A 26392-nucleotide genomic window follows, 5' to 3' on the forward strand; every position below is an offset into this window, starting at 1 on the left:
GGTATAGATTTTGACCTGTAATTACTTGAATCCATCGCCTATCGGCAGGATCACGATCAACGAGAGGTGGAATAACAAGGTTTTCGATCACCTGACCTCTTGATTCCTCGATAAGTGATAGATGGAGATTGCAGGCATCCACCAATTCTCCTGAAACATTGCAAAGACTCTTGCTTAACTGTCTGATGTCAGTAAAAAGGGACATTTCTTCTGAACTCTCTTGCAATTTTTCTGTCAAACTGGATGCTTTATGATGCATGTCAGTTACAGTAGCAAGAAGCGCAGAAACTTGAATGTCAGACTGGGGCAATACAGAAGGACAAGGCAATCTTTCTTTTGTGTGAGAAGGAAGAACCGCAGGATAGGCTGTCCGCCGGATTCTGTGAATCTTGCAATGAGATTTTAAAATGAAAGATATACTGGAACAAAGCAATACGACGACGAGAATCCAATGTGACGAAATAAAATTTTCAAAATAAATTAAACTTAAAGAGTATACCAATATTTCGCCTCGGCATACGCCCTGTATCGTCAGAGTAAATGAAACGAACGAGTGAATGGAATTGAAATGTGAGATGTTTGTGCCGGATTGGTGGATGTTGAATTTTGTGAATGTAGCGCAGTGTAAAAAAACGGGATGATGGAAGTGGGGGAGGAAAGGGTGGTGGGTGATGTAAGGAGATGTGGGTGATGCAATGAGATGATAATGATGACTGTGAGTATGAGAAAAAAATTTTTTTTGATGGAACTGAGAATAATGGAATGTTGATGATAGTAATGGTGATGTTGATGATTACAATGGGTAGAGAAAATATGGTGTGGGTTGTGAGGGCGGCGTGATAGGTGATAAGTTGTTTTGTAAAGTTAACGGTCGGTAGTTCTGTTCATACCGTTGGGGGTGAGGGTGTTCGCCAGGCCAATGAGATATTGCTCCTTAGCTCGACGAACACTCTCTCGTTTGTCATTAAGTCTAAGTAGTGGTGTGATGGCAAGGTCGTGGATGATGTGTGCTGGGCTGCAGAAATGTTCTGCAACACCAGATTTGTCTTCTTTTTTGTTGATAATGTCTCGTCGGTGTTCGTTAAATCTGTCTTTAAGTCGTCTGCTAGTTTGTCCGATGTAATCTTTCTTTTCCAAACTAAAGTATTGAGATACGACTTAAACTGAAAAACGTAGCTGGATTAGGAACATTGTAAAATGAATGAGAAATATGATGTTGCAAATCAAGATGAAATGCTGTAAAGTATTGTATAACTCAACCTTGTTGTCTACTGTCCCAAGAATGATTGATTCTGACTTGTTACTTGCTGCCTCTCTACATAGAGATCTTAACTCTTTCTTTTCCTCTAACCCCTTCTCTTGCGGTAATTTTTCTATCGTCATGCTTTCTCAACCTCTTATTCCCCTCACCGCAGTTTGTTTCAGAACCAAGATTCTGATTCCTCTAATTGTTTCCTTTTATTGCTATAATCCAGCACACATGGTTTACTTGAACCTTGTTCTTCATCAGTACGAATTGGTGAAGAATGTGAAGTGCTTGGTATGTTCTCTTCTTTTTCTTTTATCTCGACACCGCAACTTTTGGCTCGTTCGGCCGCCTCAAAAGGGTTTTTTGCAGCACCCTCCACCTCATATCTTGTCACTTTATTCATACGTTTCAAATCCTCATGATAAATTGTATTGTGTTTACCACTATAGTCAAACTCGAAGACTGATCCACATTCCAGACATTTGACATTGTACCGATTTGTTCGTTTTTTGGGAGGCATTTTAGTAATAACCGGCAGGTATGTAACTGGCAAAACACGAAAGGGTGGGTCAATGATCAATAAAAGTTTATATCAGTAACGATTTCCTTTGTTTTCGTGAAACCCATAAAATGTCGATAGATTACAACTGTCAAAGTTAGGCCAACGCAGTATTTCTACGGTGATACCACGGGAGGCTGTTCTGGTGCTGCGGATGTCTATGACACCAACAAAGATAATGCGTCTTAGGTTATTATCACATCCTGCTGGTAATACATTTTCGTCTCACATCGCTTTGAAGAGTTCTTCGATTTCAAGTAGTTTATAATACTGAAAGATAAACTACAACTGACTCGACAAGAAGATAAATAAAGAAGAAATTTGGTTTTATTTCATCACTACTGACTACCAAATAAGCTATTTACCGAATCAACACACAATTTACCGGATAACGCAAAAATATGGGGGGGGGGGGGTATCGCACCCCCACATCACCCGGTAAGTCCGTCCCTGGCGGTGACAGTACCTGTCTTTCTTATCTGCAAACGAGGCCAAAATGGGTATACAATCATTATGAAACGCTCCGCTGCCATGAAACACATGGTAAACATGGAACACGTGAGTGAGCTTGGTGACAGTAACATCATCTTGCATAGAAATCTCCCAAAGTGCCACTCGCTGGAGCGGAATCTACTGTGAACCCGAAATATTTGCATCATTGAATACAGCAAATCACTTATGGCCAGATTGACTATCAAGCAGTGGCGGCTTGCAGCGGTACTAGTGGTACCAGTCTAGTACCACTTTATTTTGAAAGCTCGATATATTTTTGTATTGTATGATTTTTCTTTTTTTGAGATAATTGAATAAGAGGAAGAGCAGCGGAATACATTATATCTTAATTCTGATCCTCCTATCTTAATTCTTATTGAAAGATTGGCATTGAATAAACCCTTTATGTACACCACGGCACTAGACCTCATTCGTCCAGTACTGCAGAAGTCATTCATCCATTGTCATTTGTGAGTGAAGATGACGTAAAACCGTTTGTCTTTGACAATCCAACAATGAAAAAATCGTTCGCAGTACTAGATTCCGCTTTCTAGTGATAAAATGCTGCGAGACCATTTAACCCCTGCAGGTGGCAATATCACATGACTTCAAACAAACCTAGGTATTATATGAGAACTTCTGACAAGCCATTAAAAGACAATTTGGCCATATTAGCTATATATCAAAATTTTCCGGGGACCGCGCCCATGCCCCGCCCTTTCTCTAGCTGGCTCGCTCTGCTAAAAAAAATTTTTTGCTTTCCTAGTACCATCTTATTTTCGTGCTAGCCGCCACTGCTATCAAGCATTTATACGAGGAGTGTATCTGTAACTTTATGTGGCAGACGATGATAAGGATGTTACCAGATGTGCTTAGTATTATTGAGATCAACGCAATGTATTTAGAAATGGTATCGACCAGCATTAGCTCATCGTGCAGGTAATTCAGATCTACCATACTCAAGTACTGTGCAGATGAACTGTTCGGAGCCATTGTTCCTTTGAAACTCGACTGATTTGCTGCTACTCTTGATGTTATTGACGCCATTGGAATCTATGAAGCAGCAAGTAGAACTGCAAAATATTACATCTGCTGTCGAATTTTTTGCAATGTTAATTCGTAAAACTGATCAAAAGTCTTCCTTGGGACAATTTCCAAGAACTTTTTGCTTATCTCCCTGATGACAGTCTCCCCGATTAGTCTAATACACAGATTGCTCTAAATGTAAATAGTTTATTCGAACCTGCTGGAAACACAGGTAATTTTGAAATTCCTCGTACTGGTTGCCTCTTCAGACAGCATTGCTGCAAGTTACTTTATGTGAAATATGACCAGCTTGTATGGTTGCCTTTAGTCAGCGCGTTCCAAAATGGCATGCCACGTTGTCTAAACATAAGAAACGAAAAATGAATACCTTACTTTTAAAGATCAGTTGAAGTATATCAGATATAAGCTTTTTGCATCAGTAAAAATGCAGAGAAAAGGAAAGCGTTATCTCAGTTCTAAATTTTTCTGTTAACTTTTTTCAAAGCTTGGAATGGTATAATGAAAGTGCATTGAAATAATTTGCTTGCCATTTTTTGGAACACCCAGCATTTGTTACTTTGAGCACCCAGCATTTTGTTCTTATCCTTCGTTTTATTTGTTCTTTAGGACAAAGTTGATAGTTTTGGTAAATACAATACATGTCACACAATATGTCGCACCAAGTTATTCCCATTTCATTTAGGATTGCTGAATTTTCACTCGCAACTTCATACTCTGATAACATTTAGCAGGGATTGTATCGTTTTTAGGAGACTGATAAACAGTTATCAATAAAAGCATTGCTAACGATCCAGGTTTAAGGATCAGAAAAATACTCAAGTGCAATGCCTCAAATAGCTAATGATATTCTAAATTTATAAAACATAAAAAGTTTCGATGTTGAAGACATGCTTTATCTGCTACAAATCATAAAATACTCATTTTAAAAAACTTGTAGACTCTTTACTACAGTTTTATATACAGTAAATATATATACAGTAACCCAAATATATTTTTTTAGGTTAGCCTTCAGTTTTGTATCAAATTTAGACATTAACATAAAATCATTATTCGCTTTAGACTATCATCATGTCATGTCATTTACGGTATAAGGTGGTGGATGAAACAGGCTTGTAAACGCTGTTTGGGTGGACTTTTCGTTATAAAGAACTTGCCACTTAATGAATTCATTATTTAAAATTCTTTTCTTTCAAAAAAATCAGCTTTTCTTTTTGTTAAGATTATGGTATTACTATAATATATTTTTCACGGCAAAAAATTTTCGTAAGGACTATTGTAAGACTAGATTCATTTTACTTAAAGATTGTCAGCTAAAACCTCTTTCCTATTAGAAATTCACTAGAAAAGGGAATACCAATGATGAATTTCTTCATTAATTTGAGGCATTTTCAAAAGTAAAATAATTGCAAAAATAAAAAATAATAAATAGAATAAAGCCATGTCCACATTAGACAAACTAACCCGGGTTCGCCCCAATTTTTCGCTAAACCAGGTTAGATTTTGCAGGGTGGACACAACAAACCTTGGTTTACCATGGCTCAGGTTAACCTATCTCCAAAAGTGGGTATAAAACGTCAGACTATGGCCATTTTTAGCAATTGTAGGAAGCAGGGGTAAACTTCTGCAATTGGACCATCGCAAATCGTCATTTTTGATTGAATCAAAAAAGCTAGGAAGTTCTACGTAAGGGGAATAGAATGGTTAATTTTCTTTCTATTTTCTACTTTTTCTGCAGTTCTTTGCATTTTGAGAAGAACTGGCCGAAAACATTGCTGTGCATATTTTATTTGGGGCACAACTGCCCTACATTTTGCAAATTTCTCTAGGTCTACCAGTCTTATTTTCAGCAACCTCTTTCTGAATATTTTTTGTTACTTAGGCCCACGTAACAAGCCAAAAGTAACTCTATTTCATCGTTTTATAGTAATATTTTAATTTTTTTGGGAAATATATCTCATTTTCATTGGTCAGTAACTAAAAATAATATAAGTTTGTATTGAATTTAGTATCTAAAGCTTTAATTTGATATACTAATTCGATTTTAAACTTTCTTTATTATTGGTAAATCTAATCGAAGTCTTAAACTAAAGGGAAAGCCTCTTTAATAATCTTTTAGACCATGTCCCCCGCACCAAGAATGAGCACAGAAGATCGAATTAAAGCAGTAGTTTTGCATGAAGAAGGGTATAGTTGCAACAAAATTGCCTTGAAATTGAAAGTAGCACGATTCACAGTACAACAAATCATTAAGAAGCATAAAGAGACAAGTAGTGAAGAAGACAGAAAGGACAGAGGTAGGAAGAGGATCACAGTATCTAGGGAAAATAGACTAATAGTTATTGAAAGTCATTGAAAGATAGAAGAAAAACATCCAGAGTTTTAGCAAATGAACTAAGAGATGCACGTGATATTAAAATTAGCTCTAGAACAGTGAGGAGAAGACTAGTTGACAGTGGGCTTAAGTATTGCAGACTAAAAAAGAAGCCATTATTGAGTGAGAAAGCAAGAACAAAAAGATTGGATTGGGGAAGGCAGCACCTAGACTATGACTGGAGCAAAGTAGTTTTCAGTGATCGGAGCCAACTTTGCTTGATAAGTGACAGGCCAGTTTATGTAAGAAGGAGAAGTGGAGAGGAGTAACTTCCACAGTGCTTGAATGCAACTGTCAAACATGGAGGTGGTAGGATAAATGGTTTGTGGCTGTATTAGTAGCAAGGGTGCTGGCCGTCTACACAGAGTCGAGGGTACAATTTATGCAGCACATTACTTTAAAATTTTAGAAATCTGTGCTTTGCCATCAATTTAATAAACATAATTTTAAGGATGGTTATGGTATATTTCAACAAGATAACACCCCATGTCACACAGAAATTACTGTAAAAAAGTGGATGGCCGGAACAGCCCCGATATGAACCCAATTGAACATGTTTGGGATTATATTGGACATATAATCCAAGATTTTTATTCAAAAGCAAAGATGAGCTGTTTGAAAAGGACAAATTGGAATGGAACAGAATTCCCAAAGAGTACCAAAGAGTAGATTACCAACCTTTACAACAGCATGGATAGGCTGTATTCATATTTTAAGTGAATTATGTTAAAATCTTAAGAAAATTGCATTAAAAATATTTAGAAACAACCAATGTATCTTTCTGTACTAAAAAACTTACACATAATGGTTTAGATTTTGATTTATGTAGGGTAATGGACCAAATATTTTCTGAACGACAGGGTGGCCTGTTCATTTTGGCTTTAGGCCAATCAGAAAACGTGAGCACAAGGTCGTGCCTATAGAAAAATTACCCCTGGTGGCCCAGAGGAAAACGACCTTCTTCTGTCTACACAATGGTGGTTTTCTCGTTTGAATGTAGATCGATTCCAAAACTGCTAGATGGAAGGACGACCAGCCTCTGCTGATTATCTTGAAACATTTCGTCATTATAGAGTTTTGCACAATCTGGGTTGTCTGAAAGTTGTTGTCCGATGGCAGAGTCACTTGTTTTGACAGTTTGTTTCTAATATTGGAAGGAACATGATGTTTTATTCTATCCCCCAAACTCTGGGTTGTGCGTCATACGTAGCCAGAATCACACTGGCATATAAATTCATAATCGACGTAACTCTTTTAGTTGGTAGGAACGAAATTCATTTGAATGGATGGAAGGTGAAGATATTTCATACCAATTCCTTTAAAACGTCATCAGGTTTTCTGAGAACTTCCGACACCTTTGTTATTTTTTTGATTCAAGGACCAAAATGTCTTAAAACCTATCTGATCAGTCGTTACCAGCAGAGGCAAAGATACACAAGTAACACAACGAAGACAAGAAATGAGTCTCATCTCAGGAAAGTCTAGAGGAAGAAAAACCCCAGGAAACAGTTGTCAGCGAGAAGGTCATAGCGATGGCAGTACCCACCCCCACCAACTTCCATGTCTAAGATGATATTTTTCCATAACACAAAACTGGCTGGAAGATGGGATAAAATTCTTATCTATAGCCCTATCCACACTACACAAACTAATCCAGGTTCGGCCCAGGTTAGATTTAAATAGAAAAATTCAATCGTCGTAGAATTCTAGTCAAAATATAACAAAATGTGCCGTTAAAAGCAAGGCAGGCTTTATCTTGAAGCGGATATTGGAATTAGAAACGAGAAAACAAAGCAGACCCTTACTTTCATAAATTGCAACAAGGCTGTAAAGATTCTCCTAGTAATGCTAGCAGCATCAGTGAGACCTTTCTCAGCGATGAAAAGAGTCATAACATACTTGAGGTCGATGAAAACAGATAGCAGAATGAATCAGCTAATGGTGCTTCATATGCAGAAAGAAAGCGATGAAAAATACTAGATTGATTGATGTTGCACGCGAGTTTGTTGAAAGGGTACATAGTAAAAAGCAGACAATTGGACAATTTTGCAGAGGCGGATCTAGAAAAAAGTCTGATCGTTGAAGTTTTGCCTGCAAACAGCCAACGCACTATCTTGATGCAAATAACTAAAGGTGCAAAAGCTAAACATCATATACAACTAAAGACGTTATTGTTTTCCGAGCTATTTTACCTACACAATTGCATTTGCAACACGGATGCAGGTGACAACGCCTTTTAAGATACATTAAGACAAATGCATGTGTATTATCGTGCAGGCCATTCATTTTCATCATAAGAACTTTAATTTGAATGAATAGAGCTGTCTTTTTTAACAGTAGCACTAGCACATGGATGCAAATATCTTAGAATGAATGAAAAACAGTAAGTAATTGCTGAACAGCTTGCAAAAGACATTAAGGTACGTGCGTGTGCTCTGTTCTGTGGGCCGTCTAATTTCGTCAAAAGAATTTAAATTTTTATCAAAAGAGCTATCTTTCCTGAACAGTATCATTAGCAACATGGATGCATAGTCAATAGACTATAATGGATGCAAATAGCCTTGGATGAAAAACAGTAAACAGATGTTTAACACCTTGCAAAAGACATCAAGGCAAAAGCATGTTTTCTGTTGTGTGAGCCATCTACTTTCGTCAAAAGAAATTGAATATTCATCAAAAAAGCTATTTTTCCTGAACAGTAGAATTAGCAACATAGATGCAAATAGCCTGAAGTAAAAAACAGTGAAAAATTGTGAAACACCATTTAAGAGACAATAAGGTAAATGCATGCATATTATCGTGTGGGTCATTTATTTTTATCAAAAGAACTTTATTTTTATTATTTTTAACAGTAGCATTAGCAACATGGTTGCAAATATCTTGGAATCAATGAAAACAGTAAGAAGTTGTTGAACACCTTGCAAAACTCATTAAGGCAAATGCATGTTTTCTGCTGTGTGGGCCGTCTACCTTCGTCATGAGAATATGAATTTGCATCAAAAGAGCTATCTTTCCTGAACAACATGGTAGCATTAGCAACATGGATGCAAATAGCCTGGAATGAAAAACAGTGAGCAGCTGGTTTGCGCCTTGTGAGCCTTTTCATCATAAGAAATGTAACGTGAGTTGTAAAGTAGCCCATAAAAACAAGGCATGTCAACTTTGGTTCTCCTAGTGTCCTGGGCAACTTACTTTATATTATATTACAGTGTATTCATCCTTTAACTCTGAATCTTTCATTAACGTATCTTTACTTAAGTATTCGATTTGAATTTAATTTTTATTTCATTAGGTAAGTTTAGTCCCAGTACCCATCTACATTATCTTCAGGGCTTTGTCTTACCAGGGGCGGCGCCAAGAAATTCAAAGTAGGGGGGCTCAAGTTGATAGCATTATTATCCTAAAAAAACAACTTTTGAAGAACGCACTAAAATGCTTCCCGATATTTTATGCCAATAATTTCATGGAGGCATTCTTTATGCTAGCGGTACATTGGAAGGCCGGCGAGAGGTTGACATAGCCTGTGTCCCAGACCCCTACTTTCAAGTTAGGGGTATGGAGCACAGGCTAGGTTGGCAGAGCCATACTTGAAGGTAGAGGCTCCCCTGCAAGCGAAGCGAGCAAATTACTTTTGCGACCACGCCCTCAAGATTAGCTTAAGATACATTTCAGAATATTCCTTGCAGTCATTTTTTGCAATCTTTTAAAACATTTTGCTATTTGTAAGGCATGCTTCTAATATGTTACGTTCGATTTACACTAGTCTTTGAATGGAATTCTTTACTTTATGAAGCATTATAGACCCCGGCTTATTCCTTGGAAAAAAAGGAGTACTGTACAAGGATTTGTCACGCTATTCTTTTCTTTTATTTTTATTTTTTCCTTCTCTTTTAATTCTCTTAAAAACACTTTTAATGCAAAAAAGTGGGGGGGTTGAAGCACCCCAGCCCCCACCTGGCACGACCCATGCTTACAGGCTACCAACGAAACTTCACTCTCTCAGTTGCATTTTATCAAATACATTCATCCAAAATATCTTCTATTCTTTTATAAACATTACCCTGGAAACTGGAAAGACTGCCATGACACCAATTTGTTTACGATTTCAGTTCCTTGCCTCTTTCAGCAACCCTTGCATTCAGACACACTGTTGCCCCCCCCCGAATTTTTTGCATCCCTTCAAAATCAATATTCATTGGGCAGCGTTCAACTTCTAGGGCATCACTGTTGCTGCCCAAGGGCCATGGACATCAGGTCAAGAGATGGTGGGCAAAAAGGTGTTGAAACTCCGGAAACTCCAAGGGGGTTGTTTTAGTGGCTAATCGCCTTTACCCCTTGCAAGGAATATCGCGATTGAGCGATTTTAGGGGGGGAGGAGAAAATGCAGAAGGTGAAGCTATCATTACTGAAACTTTCAACGGTGGAACAATTACAAGTCGAATATTCTGGAAATATGGAACTTAATTATCAAACTTTGTTGTAGAAATAACAAAAATTTGAAATAAATCGTTGCCCATTAATGTGATAGTTGCAACTGCAATGGTCGCACCCATCTGGATCCACCCCTGGTTTTCAAATAGAGATTTGTGTATGATAAACATCAATGAAGTTCATGAGGTTCATAAGCATAGGAAAGCATAGGCGATTGAATAACAGTGTTTAGAGGAGAGTTAGTTTGTTTTGACAGTGTACGTGATTTCTTAATCAATTTGCTAACATGAATTGCATAGAGGCAGCAAATAATATTTGCTTTCAACAGTCACCGGAATAATAGATGGGAATAATAATTCGAATGAACAGAGCTATCTTTTTTAACAGTAGCATGAGCAACATGGATGCAAATATCTTAGAACGAATGGAAACAGTAAGAAATTGTTGAACACTTAAGGCAAGTACCTGTGCTCTGTTCTGTGGGCCGTCTACTTTCGTCAGAAGAATTTAAATTTCCATCAAAAGAGCTATCTTTCCTGGACAGTAGCATTCGCAATATGGATACAAATAGCTGGAATGAAAAAAAAGTAAACAGATGTTGAACACCTTGCAAAAGACATCAAGGCAAAAGCATGTTTTCTGTTGTGTTAGCCATCTACTTTCGTCAAAAGAAATTGAATATTCATCAAAAAAGCTATATTTTCTGAACAGTAGAATTAGAAACATAAATGCAAATAGCCTGAAGTAAAAAACAGCGAAAATTTGTGAAACACCATTTAAGAGACAATAAGATAAATCATAAGATAAGACAAGGTGTGTTATCGTGTGGGTCATTTATTTTCATCATAAGAACTTTAATTTGAATGAATAGAGCTATCTTTTCTTAACAGTAGCATTAGAAACATGGATGCAAATATCTTGGAATGAATGAAAACAATAAGAAGTTGTTGAACACCTTGCAAAACTCATTAAGACAAATGCATGTTTTCTGCTGTTTAGGCCGTCTACCTTCGTCAAAAGAATTTGAATTTTTCATCAAAAGAGCTGTCTTTCCTGGACAACATGGATGCATTAGCAACATAGATGCAAATAACGTGAAATGAAAAACAGTGAGCAGTTGGTATACGCCTTGTGAGCCTTTAATTTTCGTCATAAGAAATGTAACGTGAGTTGTAAAGTAGCCCATAAAAACAAGGCATGTCAACTTTGGTTCTCCTAGTGTCCTGGGCAATTTACTTGATATTATATTACAGTGTATTCATCCTTGAACTCTGAATCTTTTATTAACGTATCTTTACTTAAGTACTCGATTTGCTGAATTACACGGATTTGAATTTTATTTTTATTTCTTTAGGTAAGTTTAGTCCCAGTACCCATCTACATTATCTTCAGGGCTTTGTCTTACCAGGGGCGGCGCCAAGAATTCAAAGTAGGGGGGCTCAAGTTGATAGCATTATTATCCTAAAAAACAACTTTTGAAGAACGCACTAAAATGCTTCCCGATATTTTATGCCAATCATTTCATGGAGGCATTCTTTATGCTAGCGGTACATTGGGGGCCGGCGAGAGGTTGACATAGCTGAGGAAAGGGGGAGGGTCAGGGGGTTCACTGACTCAGGACCTCTGGCTATAGGGTTCCATAAATAATAACCAGGGCCGTAAATGTCTTGTTATTTAGGGGGGAAGGTGGGGTGGTTAGCAAAGTGGATTAATATCAAATGTGCAGTGGGTCATGGCACCACAAAGCAATTTATGGTATGTGTTATGGAAACAGTTTGAGGGGAAGAAGGCTTCGAAAGAAATCAAGATTATTGGATTCACTAAGAATTTTCCAGCTTTTTAAAAGAAACTTACAGCTATTCTTTAGGATTTTGACTTTATTATAATGTAATTTGATGGATAACATTTTTTGAGACAGCGGCACGAAATTGAAACCCGGGGGGGGGGGGGGGGGGGTGGGCTGAGATGAGAGGGCGATCCTGTACCATATCCATTTGATTTCCTTAATCCACCATATTTGAATGAATACAGATCTAACTTTGAATCTTTAACGTAATCGCTTTCTAAAAACGTAAAACTAACTTTGGATTCCGTGTATGTGTCCTGTAAGATGATATATACAAAAAGAGACAAATTTATATATAAATATATCTAAAAATGAAATTAAGGAAAGCCTAAAATTAATGAGTAATAACTATAATATATCATACCTTTTTGAATGATGTTTCACATTAAAGTTGGTCTTTAATCTTAGCAAAACTGCCCAGAAACTCTTTTCTTGTGCTTGTTTCTGAGATTTTAAGCAACTGCTCTTTTCAAATAATCCATGTCTTTTCACCCTAAAAACCTACTGTCCTCATTCAGAGTTTCCAACAAAATTTGATTATTTTGCACTTTTAAATGCTAATGAAAAACACATGATCTCTTAAAAGAGGATTTGCTGGTGAGTCCCTACATAACATTTTCAACATTTTCAGTAACGAAGAATCATTCTGCTATAGAGAAGTGAGGAGATTCTGAAGATTCTAGAAAATACTTCTTTCATTCTTGTTGTTGAAATGGCTTAAAGTATTAGTTAAAGAACATTTTAAGCTGTCGAAAAGATTGAAAATGTTTTTTAGTACTTTAGTAAAAGGTTATTTAACTTTTGTTAAAGTTATTTCTTCCCCCATATGTAAGGTTCTGTTATTCAACAAAATCTAGTAATGAAAATTTGGTCATGTTAGTTACTCCAAGCACTCTTCCGAAGCCTCTGCTTTAATAATTGCGACTGTAACGGTTCTGTTTCTTATAATAATCATATCATTGAAGGCAATTGAGATGTATAGCAAATCTAAAAAAACTTGGACCAAATTAATAAGAGCATGAAAGAAATTGGAAACTACTCACTTGGAACAGTGTACAGAAAAAGTCGGACCATTGCCGAAATTACTGAATGGCTGCTCGAAGACTCCCGATAACTGATATCGATGATTTTGAAACGATATATCGATACGTAGTCTTTTGCGGAGACGAAGCCACAACTTTATACTCCATTTTGAGCCACTGTGCACTGCGCCGGGATTTCGCCGATTTACAGAAAGACGGAAACTTTCGGCGGAAACATGATACTCTCGTTGCGCAATTCGATTGTTCACATTCCGTGGCTCAATGTTTTATTTAATCTTTTGTCAAATTAACTTCAGAGCACAAATCTTTGTGTAATACTTGATTGCGTATGGATGCATGTGATGTCTACGTTAACATAACTCCACTATTGTTTTGGTGGTAATATTTTATGAGACAATATTTTGTAACGTTGGTAGATACTGAATATTACAATTTTCGCGGTAATATTTCACGAGATAATATTCTGCGAAGCTGATAGATACTGTATATTCAGTTTTGGTGGTACTATTTCATGAGAAAGTATTTTGCAAAGTTGCTAGATATTGTATACTACCATTTTTGCAGTCATATTTCATGAGACAATATTTTGTAATGTGGGTAGATATTGTAAATTACCATTTTGGCGGTCATATTTCACGAGACAATATTTAGCAAAGTTGTGGTAGATAATGTAGATATTCTTTGCCTTATTTCAGCTTTTCTGCTACTCCCAGCTAATCTTTGGTGACAAGAAACGATGGGAATAATAGAATTAGTAGCAATTATCGAATTGAAGCTGATTTGTGGTCTGATGGTAGGCAGCAACTACTAATTATGACTAAGAGACTAGAAACAATGGCATGCTGCTGGCTTAGCAAATAAACCACTAATGATCGAATTGCTTCAAATCCGAAAATAGTTAGAAAATTCTTTGCTTTGAAGCGAAGTATATCGGATTCGTGCAATTACACTACAACACTCTCCTACAAAGTTACTCTGGAGTGATTTCCTATTAACTTCAGAGGGAACTGATTTCCGGAGTGATTTCCTATTAACGGATTGGTGTGGCATAGTGTAACTTGAAACCCATATCCAATATATAAGCTACTCAGCTCCGATAGTATCCGGTATAGTGTAACTGGCACAGTATTTGTACCACCATCTTCATTAATAGGGTTCTCTGCAATGACAATTTGGAGCCTACAACGAGTACAGTTCAAATAGTATTGTCGTTTCAGTGCCTGCTGATCGTAATGAAACATTGAGACCCTCATCAGCCGTGAAAGTCTCCAGATCTTTCAATAGCCAAAAACATAATAGAATACCAAAGATAGACCGTTAGACCCCGTTTGCACAGGACCGAACCCCCATATGATGTTGGGTTCACTTCTATATGACCCTATACACCATGTGAGTTCCAAAAATCTCTGAGAAAGGGTCATAAATTTGACACACATCTGGGACATAGATTTTCAAAAAAGGGTTTTTTTTAAAAAAATATATTCAGAGATTTTGGTAAAAAGGGTAAAAAATCTTGAGTACAATGAAGCAGTACTTAAGTGTGTTCCAGTCCAACAAATGTCAAATTTCATTCAAATAAGTCTTTACAGAACTCTTACCATGCTAGATAAAGTCAAAGCATAATGTGGTATGCTTACATAAAGGATATATTGTATATTTCAACATCATTTTTATTGTTTCAAATACCTTAGTGCTATTATAGGGGATTACCTGGATGGTTCAAAGACACTTTACTTGCAAGAATATTATTTGAAATAGGGTCCTGTTGCTATGATATAACTTTTGTTTGTTTCCTTTGCTTTAAAAACACACAAGAAGTTATAACATGCCTTATAACTTTGCTCCTTAGTCTATAAAACCATAGAGCATTCAAGTCAGGGAAGGATTTATGCTTGCAGAAAACTTTTATGCACAGTTAAAAGTTTAAGACTTAAGGACTTAGGGTTAAAAAACTTTTTTGCAAATAGTTTTTGTTGCAAATAAGAAAATCAATATAGTGTCATAGCTCCAGCTTGCTGCAGTGGACAGACAGCCAGTAAAATGAACAAAGATAGTTTTAAAAAACAACTCTATATCAACTTACTTCCAATCAATATTGCAACATAAAACTTGGGCGAGTACAAGTTTGCAGAGTATGGCTGGTGCATGCACAAGAGCAGTATAGTGCTGCATGCCAGAATCTGAGGTTTCCGGCTGAGATGCTTAAATTGACCCAATATCTATATGAACATGACCCAGCAATTTCATGGTAAAAGTAAAAGAAAAAACAAAACTCAATTCTATTTCAACTGCTATGTCAACAATGCATCGTGTAAAACAGCGTGCACCAATCAGGGGCGGATCTAAAGAAAAATTTGACTGCCGCAAAAGGGTGTGGTCCAAAAGTAAATGGCAAAAAGGGCGTGGTCAAAACCCATTTGCGCATGCGCAATGTAAAGTGGTTAAATAGTGGCGTTGGTTGCTTGTAAATATTTTATGTTATTCAAGGAAACTATAAAACAACATTCTCTTAAGTAATTCTTCACTGCCAATTATGACTCTTCACTGCCTACTTCTTTTACAGTTACAAAGGTTAGCATGGTTAATAATAGGGTATGGTTGATATCAAATCTGCATTGATTCTATATCTTGCTACTGGACAGGAAACGTCTGTCAAAAAATTCACCAGCTTGTCTCTGGATGAATTTACACCAATTCTTAGATAAAAAATGTCCAAAGGCAGGCAAATTGCATAACATTAAGCTTTAGAATATTGAAACCATGGGTAACTTTTAAGCCAAGAGAATGAAAAACTTTCTTTTTTCCTAAATTTGGAAGGAACTCTAAAATTTGCATCTGGTTCTCAGGCAATATTAAAGAGGTCCTACTACTGACCTGCTCCAACAAGTTCAACTTGTCCAAAAAGCCGCTATCAGAATAATTTGAAACAGCAATTTCAATTCATTTTCTGTTTTAAGATTTTATGGTTCAGTTTATGAAAGGAAACAGAACTCTCTTTAGGATTATGAAGGTCTAAGTGAGTAGGATTGAATTGGGCTTCTTCTCATCCTAAAGCTACAACAGTTAGACTTTGCATTTGCACTTGAATCTTCAAAACTAGTCTTTACACTACTGGAACTTATAAAACATTGTCACCATCAAAAACTGAACAAAGATGTCAGAAGTCTATATAAAATTCTATCAAAATAGAATTTTATATAGACTTCTGATATATTTTTTCAGTCATGCCAATAACCTCTAGATACATGCTGTTTTAGTCAAGCTTTGCAGACAGGGTGTAAGTTATTTGATGTTGCTATGTTAAGCACTCAAATGTTTGACAGTTTAAAAGCATATCAATAAGCCTATGGGTCTGGTCTGTTGCCAGCAAAGAAACAAAATTGTGAAAGAATGCACTGAAGGTTGCATACAGATAAAACTCTGCTATAAAATGCCCTAAGTAATTGATATTTTTTCGTACTAAGTTACTTCCATAGATAAAGATTATACAGACAGTTAACATTACAGATTATACCAACAGATGACATTGCAGATTGACAGATAATAGATAAAGACATCAAAGAATAAAGTATTTTTCGAATATTTATTTGGGAGTCATTCAGATACACAAATTCTATTTCCCTTAAGTTTACTTGTCTTTTTAAAGGCATTTTCTCCAAAATATCTCAAAAAGCAACCAAGGGCATCCTGAGAGGACAAGATAAGCTAATTTCATAACCATAAATAGCAATTCAATAATCCTTACTAAAATAACACAGATTTGCCAATCAGGTGATAGCTATGTCAAGTTATCAGAAATAAAAGCACTGGTTAAAATTTACTTCTGAACACATAAACATTCATCAGACTGTAATATTATGTTTTTAGTTTTTAAGTCTAATAGCAACAGCTTTCCCAAATTGGAAGATCTCTGATACATTTGTGTCTGATGTGTCATAACATAACATAACATAACATAACATAACATAACATAACATAACATAACATAACATAACATAACATAACATAACATAACATAACATAACATAACATAACATAACATAACATAACATAACATAACATACCATAACATAACATAACATAACATAACATAACATAACATAATTTGAAATATAGCACACAAAATTAGAAAAAGAAACCCAGCATGCTCTGATGCGATGTTTGAAACAAATCGAAATTGAAGTTAAAAAAATTTATAGAGAAAGTGAGGCTAGCTATTTTCCCTGGAACCTCCACAGAATGTTTGAAACCAGATTTTCTATGTGTATTAAATTTTTGTGTCTGTAAACTTATAAAATACTTATTAAATACTCTGTCTATTATTTTTAAATTTACATCGTCATGATTCGAGTCAATTTGATCAAACAAATAATATTTTTTCTATACTTTATGTTGTATTGGGAAAGAATTGACAATGCTAACTGACTCTGATAATATACACATTTTATGCGATAAAAAACAAAGTTTTTTGGCAATCATATTGTCATTAAATAACAAAGAACATTATTCAAATACGTCTAAATTAAAAGAAACCGAACGTTAACAAAAATGAAGCATAAATAACAATGTTTCAAAAACGTTTGCTTCAATAATAATTCACCTCCAAAGAAAAAAGTTTGTTCTCGGCTCAACATAGAACTTTTAACCAAGTAGGCCTAGCTCCGATACTTTAGCTGCAGAGATAGAAGCAGAATTTCCAAGTCTTTTAAGCTTAATATTGCTAAGGTCATGCATGAAGCTTCCAATATTCACGTCTCTGACAGAACTTAACCTTTTTCAGGATATCCTTTCCCCTTCTCAGCTTTATTTTCCTGTCTGTCAAAATCACGGTACAGGAGTGAAATGAGGCTGCTAATCGTCTTCATGATCACCGCACCGATCTAGTGGATCACCTACGTATGACAAGTATCACCCTGATATCAAATGCGGCATTCTGCGGCACCTCAAGATTCCAAATAACCATACGCTGAGCCCACTCCACATATTTTGCATATACAAAAATTTCTCATACATCTCATCGATGCCGCAAGGAGAACAATAAAAATGACGTAGGGTCTCAAAAACGATTGTTTAAAACTGCGCGGGCATCTAAAATTAATATGCGAAATGCCGCAAAATATAATTTATGTCAAATCATCTGTGGGAGGGAAGAAGATCACATAATCGCAGGGAAAGAATCACTTATTCGCTCAATATGAGGCAAAGCAAAGATGCAAAGTAGGGTCTCACAACGACTGCACGCAATCAATTAATGGAGATACTTGGGGGAGAAGAGGGGGGGGGGAGATGGGAGGGCATGAGTCATTAGCAAAAAAATCAAAAATAAATGAAACTGAAACTGAAGACGTGTTTGGCGAAATTTAAATGTTTCAGTCTTTGTCAGCGGTAGTTGACTGCCTTGCGTAAGGCAGTTGCGGCACCCTAGATCCGCCCCTGCCAATAGTCATTCTAGCAAGATGTTCCTTCTATCACAAAATTTTGTTCTTTTGATAAAACAACACATATAATTACAATTTTTCTGCTTTTTATTTTGTAATTTTAATTACAAATCTTAATTTGAGTTCCTCTGTACGTAGAGGAAAATCTAAAAAATATACCGGAACTCATGCTCAGGACTTGAAGAATTTCAATTATTGGCCATACTTAGCCTCACTCAACTCAAGCTTCTCTGCAACCAGTGTCGGTGAAAACGTTTTGACGGAGCCGCTGTCATATAAATACAAGCAAATACTCTCTTCCTGGACCATTTATTGGTGTCTTTGATCTGTCAATTTTCGGACAACAGCCTTCTCACAGAATAGCCTTGTTTCCAATGCCCGCCTTTCCCGCCAATTAAATCATGCAATTCAATTCACTTCAGTTTTCATCGGATAAAGTTGATGGGAGAAGGGCTGCGCAGAAATATTGAAAGGAAAGGTACTTCTAGGAATGCATAGCAAAAGCCAAAATCACTTTATGTATGTTCAAAGGCAGAAATTCATTTTTCAGGTGGGGGTAGGGGGAGGCAAAACCCACAAAATAAGCAAATTTGCCACAGTAAGCATATTTTTCAACTAATTAGTTTAAAAAGCCCTGTAGTAACAGGAAATAATATTTATATTAATTTTATTCGGTTTTGAATCGTATTTTGTGTTAGATGAATTTTAATTTGATTGTAAGTTGTTTAAATTTGATCGCCCAAGATGCTCAAGCTTTACTCAATGATGAAAAAGAAGCTCACAGTAAGCTGTTCATGTCACCATACAATGAATGCAAATATGACATTATAAATTGTAAGGGTGGAAATGACTTTTGAGAGAATGTCGACATGTAAACTTTAAGCTAAACTGAGATGAAGTGTTGTTGATTGTCTTTTATAGTGGATGTAATGAAAACAATAGCTACTTGAAAGTTGCTTACTTGAAACTTTAAGATTGAGTCAGGTTAAGAAGCACCTGCAAAGTTCAATCTGCAGAGTATGGAAGGTCTCCACAAGTTGTTGTGTAAGCAAGAACAAATAGAAATATGTGCATGTGGGCAACTGTGCAGAAACAGTGTACTATCTTGTGTAAGAGTGTGGGATAAATCCGCAGAACAACTTCCACAACCTTGAATTGTGTCAGGTTTTCAGCTTGAATTGTTGATAAACATGAATTTGTTTAACAGGCTACTATTGTTTGTACCATTTGGTGGTATTCTAAGCACTAGGCTTCATTGATTAAGATCTTTGGCTCAGATTTTTTCTTCTTTTCACTATCCTAGCATGCCATGACACACTTCTGACTTGACCTTGACATGTCTTTAGCATGAGTTTCACATTGGATGCACATTAGCATCAAAACTAAAGATAGGTTTTTTGCAGCACCAAAATCAACATTGTTTAATTCTTATAATTATATTTTTCTAATTATTGGAGTCAATTATTGAGGCAATTTACAGGTTATTTTTTATCAAATCTCTTGCCAAGGTTGATAGGACTGATTTAATTTAACTTTTTTTGTGTCAGAGAAAAGGGGTGTAACATACCCAAATTTTCAGAGATAGGGGTGTGTTGCAATGCCGGTTATGTCAGAGATAAGGGGTTAGAAATCCATTATTGGAACTCACATGGTATATAGATTCTTATAAAAGTGAACCCGCCGGGTACAGATCCAGGCCGGGATCGATCCCAAACTGGTACGGACCGGCCCCTGTTTACACTGGAACGCTCGAGGTCTATCCGCTTTCCGTGCTAATTTAGGTTCGCCTTGGAAAGCGTTCCGTCTCGTGTAAACGCCCGAAATAGGTGGGATCGATCCCAAATTGGCACGGATAGGAAACGAGGCTAATGAATTCCCCAGTTTGAGGTGCTTTGGGCACGGTGCTTCAACATTGGGTCAGATCTTGCAAGACCTCTTAATACAAAAACAAAAGACGGAAAATACAAAAAAAGATGGAAAAAGTCGTCTATTTTTTTACAAGTTTATTGATAAATTTGGCGAACAGGCTCTAACTTATAATGTTTCTGCTCCAGCTTGATATTCAGGAGTGGGGCCCTTTTCTCAACGCTCCAAATAAACATTTTGTTGCTACCTTTCAAATTCGAAGCCATTTTCTCCCAGCCTTCCTATAAATGGGCGGCTTTTTCTTTGTGTTGTTGATGACATAAACAATACGCATGAATATTCCTTTCAAAAAGGCCTAGAAAGCCGCGAGTTCTGATCTGGGATCGATCCCGTGTAAACATCCCGTTTCGGATCGATCCCAAACTAGATCGGTCCCATTTTCCCCGTGTAAACGAGAGTCTTAGTCATTTTTATTTCATATTATAATATTTATACAGGTTAAAGGCTCATACATATATATGTTTTTCAACCTGACCAATTTAAAATATTAGAATAAGCACTAATATTAATAACAAGATAAATTAACTAACCTAACCTAACCTAGTTCCGAGTGTAAAGATCACACACACACAAAGGTAGCTATCACAATAACAATTACAGTTAAAATAACAATAAGATGGAAGTTTTAGAGGAGATATCAACGAGCACCTTTGCATCAAAAGCAGAAAAGACGGAAACATTACAAAACTATGCGAAAAGGTATCTGGATACATAAGACTAACCATGGAATCATGGGAACCAAAAAAGTTAAAAGCCATTAGTTCGCATCTTAGGGCGAGTTTACATCTTTTCATGTGCCTAATGACCTCGATAAAAGATCATGTGAATTCATTCATTCACGATACAAAAAACATTTTACATACAGCAGGCAGCCATCTTTGTTAATTATCTCCGATTGAAGGAAAACTTTTTAAGTGAACTATTTTGAATCGCATCTGCGACTAAACTATCAAATGTTCAAAATTTTCTAGGTAAACACATTCTTTTCTTATTCATGATCTTCTTTCTCACTGGTGCGTTGTTGCCTGATCAACACGGTTTTTGCACTGTTTCCAAAGATTTAGACTGTGCTATTTATTGCATATATTGCACAAAAACATCTGAGAAGCACGTTGAAGCATATAAAATTCTCAGAGTTTCTCTCTGATTCTGGCGATTAGCACTTATTAGAGGAAGGTGGAAAGATCACTTTGAAATTCAACATATTTTCAAGGCTATAGCCTGGCCGTTTTTCAAAAAAGTGCATTGGACGGAAATGTTTTTAATTTTATTCAAAAAAGAGAGCTTCTATTCACTGCGCAAAAGTGTATTCTCATACTGCTTCAAGGTCTTATGAACAATCAAAGGTCTTTCACTTTTAAAAGTCAATATTATATCAAATCTATAGGTTTATCGTTTCAAAGACGCCAGATAGCAGAGTTCTTTTTCAATAAGGGAAGTCTTTTATTTCTGTCAAAGTGTTGTGTTTCAATTTTTTGAAGTCTATGAGCTTTCCCTCTACAAAATAAAGTAAAATATACAAAGATTTTTTTCAAAAATGGAGTTTATCTAAACTACTCAAGTTTTATTAGTATATCAACATGTTTTGAATGAATTTATTTTTAAGACCATATTCACTTGTAAAAATACAATTTTTGTCTAATCTAGAGGCTTGGCTTTTTTCAAAAAATCTATAAAACAGAAAGGGTTCTTGAAAAAAGCAAGAAGCTTCTACACACTACCTACAATGCCTGCCACAAGTCTTGGAACACTGACATCAATTTCCAAGGTCAAAACCAATCATCCCCCTCTCCCCCACGGAACAATGTTGGTTTACTATCAAACGGGTTAGGATTTTTGGAAGCACTTTCTTTTGCGCTTCTTTTATGATATTTCTCTAAATCATCAACATTGTTTGAGGGGGAAGGGGGCGGAAGTAGCAATTTTTTTTCATGAAAGGAATGAAAGATATTAAATGCAGCGTAAATTGGTGGGTGTTCCAAGTACTTTTGGCAGGCATTGTGGATGTTTCATTTCATTTTTGGATCGATTATGATGGCGTTATCACCATTTCTGGTAAGTAAAACTTTTTGTCGAAACCATAGATTTTTTTTCTCAAAGTGCTTAACTTAAATATATGTCTGGTTACAAAATCGAGGCTATTCTATTTAGATTTTCTATTTCTTTATCGGGCTTTTTTGGCTTATCTTTAATATGGAAAACTTTTTAAGTCTAAAAAGGAATTTTGCTTTCAAATCTTAAAAAAAGCTTACAGGTTTTGAACAAAAGGTTTCAGAAAATAAGTTTAGTTTGAAAAAGAAAAAAGCTCCATTACTTTGCTAAAGCATACTGTTTTTTAAGATCGTTGAAAATAGCACAATCATTAACAAATTTCAATAATTTGCAAACATTTTCAAAATAAAAATTGTTTAAAAAAAATTAGAAGGTTCTCTTCAGTAAATCATATAACTGTATGTTCAGCTCCTTTGAAATAGCGTTTTTGTATAAAGTCGGAATCCAACATATTCAGGAATTTGTGACGAAGAAAGGTTTAACTTTAGTAAAACAAGCATCGGACAGAAAAGTTTCCACAGCTTTTTCAAGAAAAAAAGCTTTTCAGTACTTCAAACATTTCATAACTTAATAAAAGTTTTTTAGAAGTTATTTTAGATTATGTGACAGGAGATTTTATTAAAAGAAAGCAATGTTTAAAGTCAATCTCAATATTGATTTTAATATGTCAAGCCTATAGGGCTATTTTGACGGAAAAGTGTCGGATCGAGCGTAGCGAGGGGGGCGCAAGAGGAGCGGATGCCCCCAATGGCGTTTCCTGGCGTTCCAAAGGTTTGGGCCCCCATTTTCCCTTTGCCCATCTTGCTTTGCCCCTCTTCTACCAACCCTGGCTACGCTACTGTGTCAGATGTTAAATTCTGATAAGAATTTTTTTCTACTTTGCTTTGCTACAGCAATTCTTTTATTTCAGATCATTGTGATTCGCATCGCAGCGAAACCTTCTTACCTTGAAAGATTGAGAATCGAAAGCAATAATCTGAATAGGCTTATATTTTCGCAAGAACATGACTATCTTTTTTTGCAAGAGTCTTGTAATGTGATATTATCTGATAAGTTAATCGCTTTCGTGCGTATATATTTAACAAAACTGCGCGTCAGTGAAGATATAGAAGAAACAGAATATATTCGAAAAGGTGATTTTTCTACCATATGATAACTTCTTACAAAAAAAGTTAAATAGTTCAATTAAAAGTTATTAGTTAAAAGTAAAACCCCTGAAATAAATTTTACAAGAGATGCATCTGTAGCAAGAGGAATTTTAATAACTGGGGTGCAATTACGGAGGATCGAAAATATAAAATGAATAAGCACTAACCTAAACAGCAAAGGAATTACACACAGTTTTCTGCATCTTTTTGCAATTTTTTGTTTATTCTTTCATTTGGCTCATTCAAATTTCAATTGGCTCGAACGGCAGTCTTTATTGTCCTTTATGACGAGTGTATGATATTTACAGCCTGTACTTACTTGTTGGCTATCGTAATCATCCAGTTATGAATATGTATCATTTGGCACAAGCCATATTAATATGCTAGCTGCCTCGAGCACAAAACGATCGACATTCAAACGATCAACTTATGATCAGCGATGCCGAAACAAAGGGGGCAAATGAGGCCGCTGCCTTACTCTTGCCCAGAGGGGGCACAAGAGAGGCCAGAAGAAAGGGCAGAACGTGCACTTTTGGCGGCAGAATCATGTATTTTTAGGATCTGGCGAGTAGAGAATGCTTCTTGTCCGCACATCACATCACATAGGTTTCCTACAATTTAAAGATGCCTCTCAGATAAGATTACATTATTACTTGATAGAAAGTCCTTCTCGCAACAAGGCTCAACTAGCTACTGGAGCTTGGCCTGGGTGAAAGGGGTGACAGAATTAAGGTCAATTCTTAATGAGGGAAACAAAACTTCACCTTCTGTGCATAATCAAGATGGGCAAATTGCAAAAATTTACTCTAGAGAATAAATAATATTCTCCTTCCTTCGCCTTTCTCACTTCGATGATTTGTCTACGACATTTACCCGTATAATCAAAGCTTGCAGAGCTGTTGAAAATATAGTTGCTAGTATGCATCCTTTTGACTGTACGGCAGGGGCACAGGTTCCATCAGGACCTATGATGGAAATGACATAGATAACATCCAAAAATCAATGTAATGAAGTACTTATGTAACGAGAAAGGCTGCTTTACTCATAGGTCCGAACTATTTACTCAGAGATTCGGGTACCGGGGTTTTCAAAGGACATGCAAACTTTGTTCGAATTAGTGAATATTCGAATTACACAAGCACGTGACACAAGCTCAACAGAGGTTGGCAGTATATAAGCGGCGGTTGTACTTTCCAACGGGATGGAGAGATAATTGGTGTTGGTTTTAGACAAACCGGAGGGAGAATGAGGAATTACTTTGTCTCAATTTCACAAGAATGTTTTCACAATGCAACCAGGAAACTAGATTTGTAACTAAAATGCACTCGTTTATTAACTTATTCGCTAATTAAGATTCTATTTTCGCTTATTTTCTTCCAAAGAAAAAAATAGAAAAGACGCTTCTTTAAAATTAAATCATTTTTAAACAAGTGTTAGCTGATTGCGAACAACAATTTGGATAAGAACTGTTTTCACAAGAGGAAGCTTTGTGTTCAAGCTCCGCGACACGAACCACCTTGGAAGTTCCTCGACCTTAGCTCTTGTTTCAAATCTTTTGGTTTCTTGGTATTTTTTTCGTGGATCTGAGAGCAAAAGCCATGAACTGTACGACCGTCTTATAAGGCAGTGAATTCATATATGTGCCAAAAGAACAAAAGACTTGATTCGCCTTCAGCTTATTGATCAGAACTGACGCAATTGATACGGCCCAGATCGTGAAATGTAACTCCATGGTCATTACTTTTCTTTAGTGGTCAACCAAGGTGATTTCATCATCTAACACAAGACGGTAACAAAATATGGTTGTTCAATTTAGGATTACTTTTGAAAAATTATTTTCGCTGTTGACCGTCTTTCCCACTGGAAAGTTACAGCTTGATAAGAATCTCGGCAAAACTGACTTACTGATAGATGGCAGTCTTCAATAGTACCACAGAAAAGGAATCAGGCAGAATGGGAACTCCTGTCCATTCGGTGAAGCCTGAAGATACTAGCGCATGCGCTATTTTATAGATGCTTAGCCTGCATCTGTCGGGAAAATTAGAAGCAGACAACATTTTTGAGAGGAAATGCCCCCTGATAGCAAAAAAATTTATTTTTGTATCATAATTCGTTTGCTATCTGATTAATGAGTTATTTTTTGCCATGGCTAAGTTCGTCGAATGTAAACGAGGTTAAAGGGGAATCAAGAAATTCTATAGGTGACTCAGGCTTCAAAAACAACACAGGAACTGACGAGAGTTACCCTTCTGCCTATTTCCTATTCTTTGATAGTACTCAAGTTAGAAACGAGGGCTTAAGAGCCTGAAGGCAAAAGAGTCAAACGTAAAGTAGGAGCCTACTGATCCGTATTCACTTTGCAGGTCACATGGCATTTGTACCACTAGTTACTATACGCCTTCCATCAGTGCTATGCCATCCTTCCCCTAGGCATAGGGATACCGGAAAGACAATTGATGGTTAACAGCACGGAAAAAGAAGTTAGTAATGAGGAAGCGGAGGAGCGTATTTTTGTGTCCAAATTTATGCGGCTCTGGTACCCAGGATCAGTATCACCAATAAAGGGGAACTGCAACAGGGTATATCTTACATTCGCTTCACAAGAGAGCTTGAATTTTTCCGGTCTAAAGAAAATGTACTGAAAGTATCTAAAAAATTCATAAAGGTGAAGATAACAAACATATCAAAATGGATGCTGTGAAAAGTTCTCAATGATTTCAAGTGCCCGTGTGAATGGAGGCTAGCCAAAACAGACTAAACGGTCAGGTAAATTTGAAAGAGACGCTGATG

The 26392-nt window shown here is 36.3% G+C and overlaps 1 long non-coding RNA gene across 1 annotated transcript; it reads right to left on the minus strand.

Annotated features, from left to right (window-relative positions):
* Positions 1-796: 796 nt before the first annotated feature.
* Positions 797-16008, minus strand: LOC148957717 (uncharacterized). Its single transcript, XR_016145161.1, has 3 exons — positions 12360-16008; positions 10615-10720; positions 797-3686 (listed from the first exon to the last, which is right to left on the minus strand). It is a non-coding gene; the product is annotated as an uncharacterized LOC148957717 (long non-coding RNA).
* Positions 16009-26392: the final 10384 nt, after the last annotated feature.

Source organism: Rhopilema esculentum, chromosome 21 (assembly GCF_057945365.1).
Source record: "Rhopilema esculentum isolate cy_ngs chromosome 21, ASM5794536v1, whole genome shotgun sequence".
NCBI lineage: Eukaryota > Metazoa > Cnidaria > Scyphozoa > Rhizostomeae > Rhizostomatidae > Rhopilema > Rhopilema esculentum.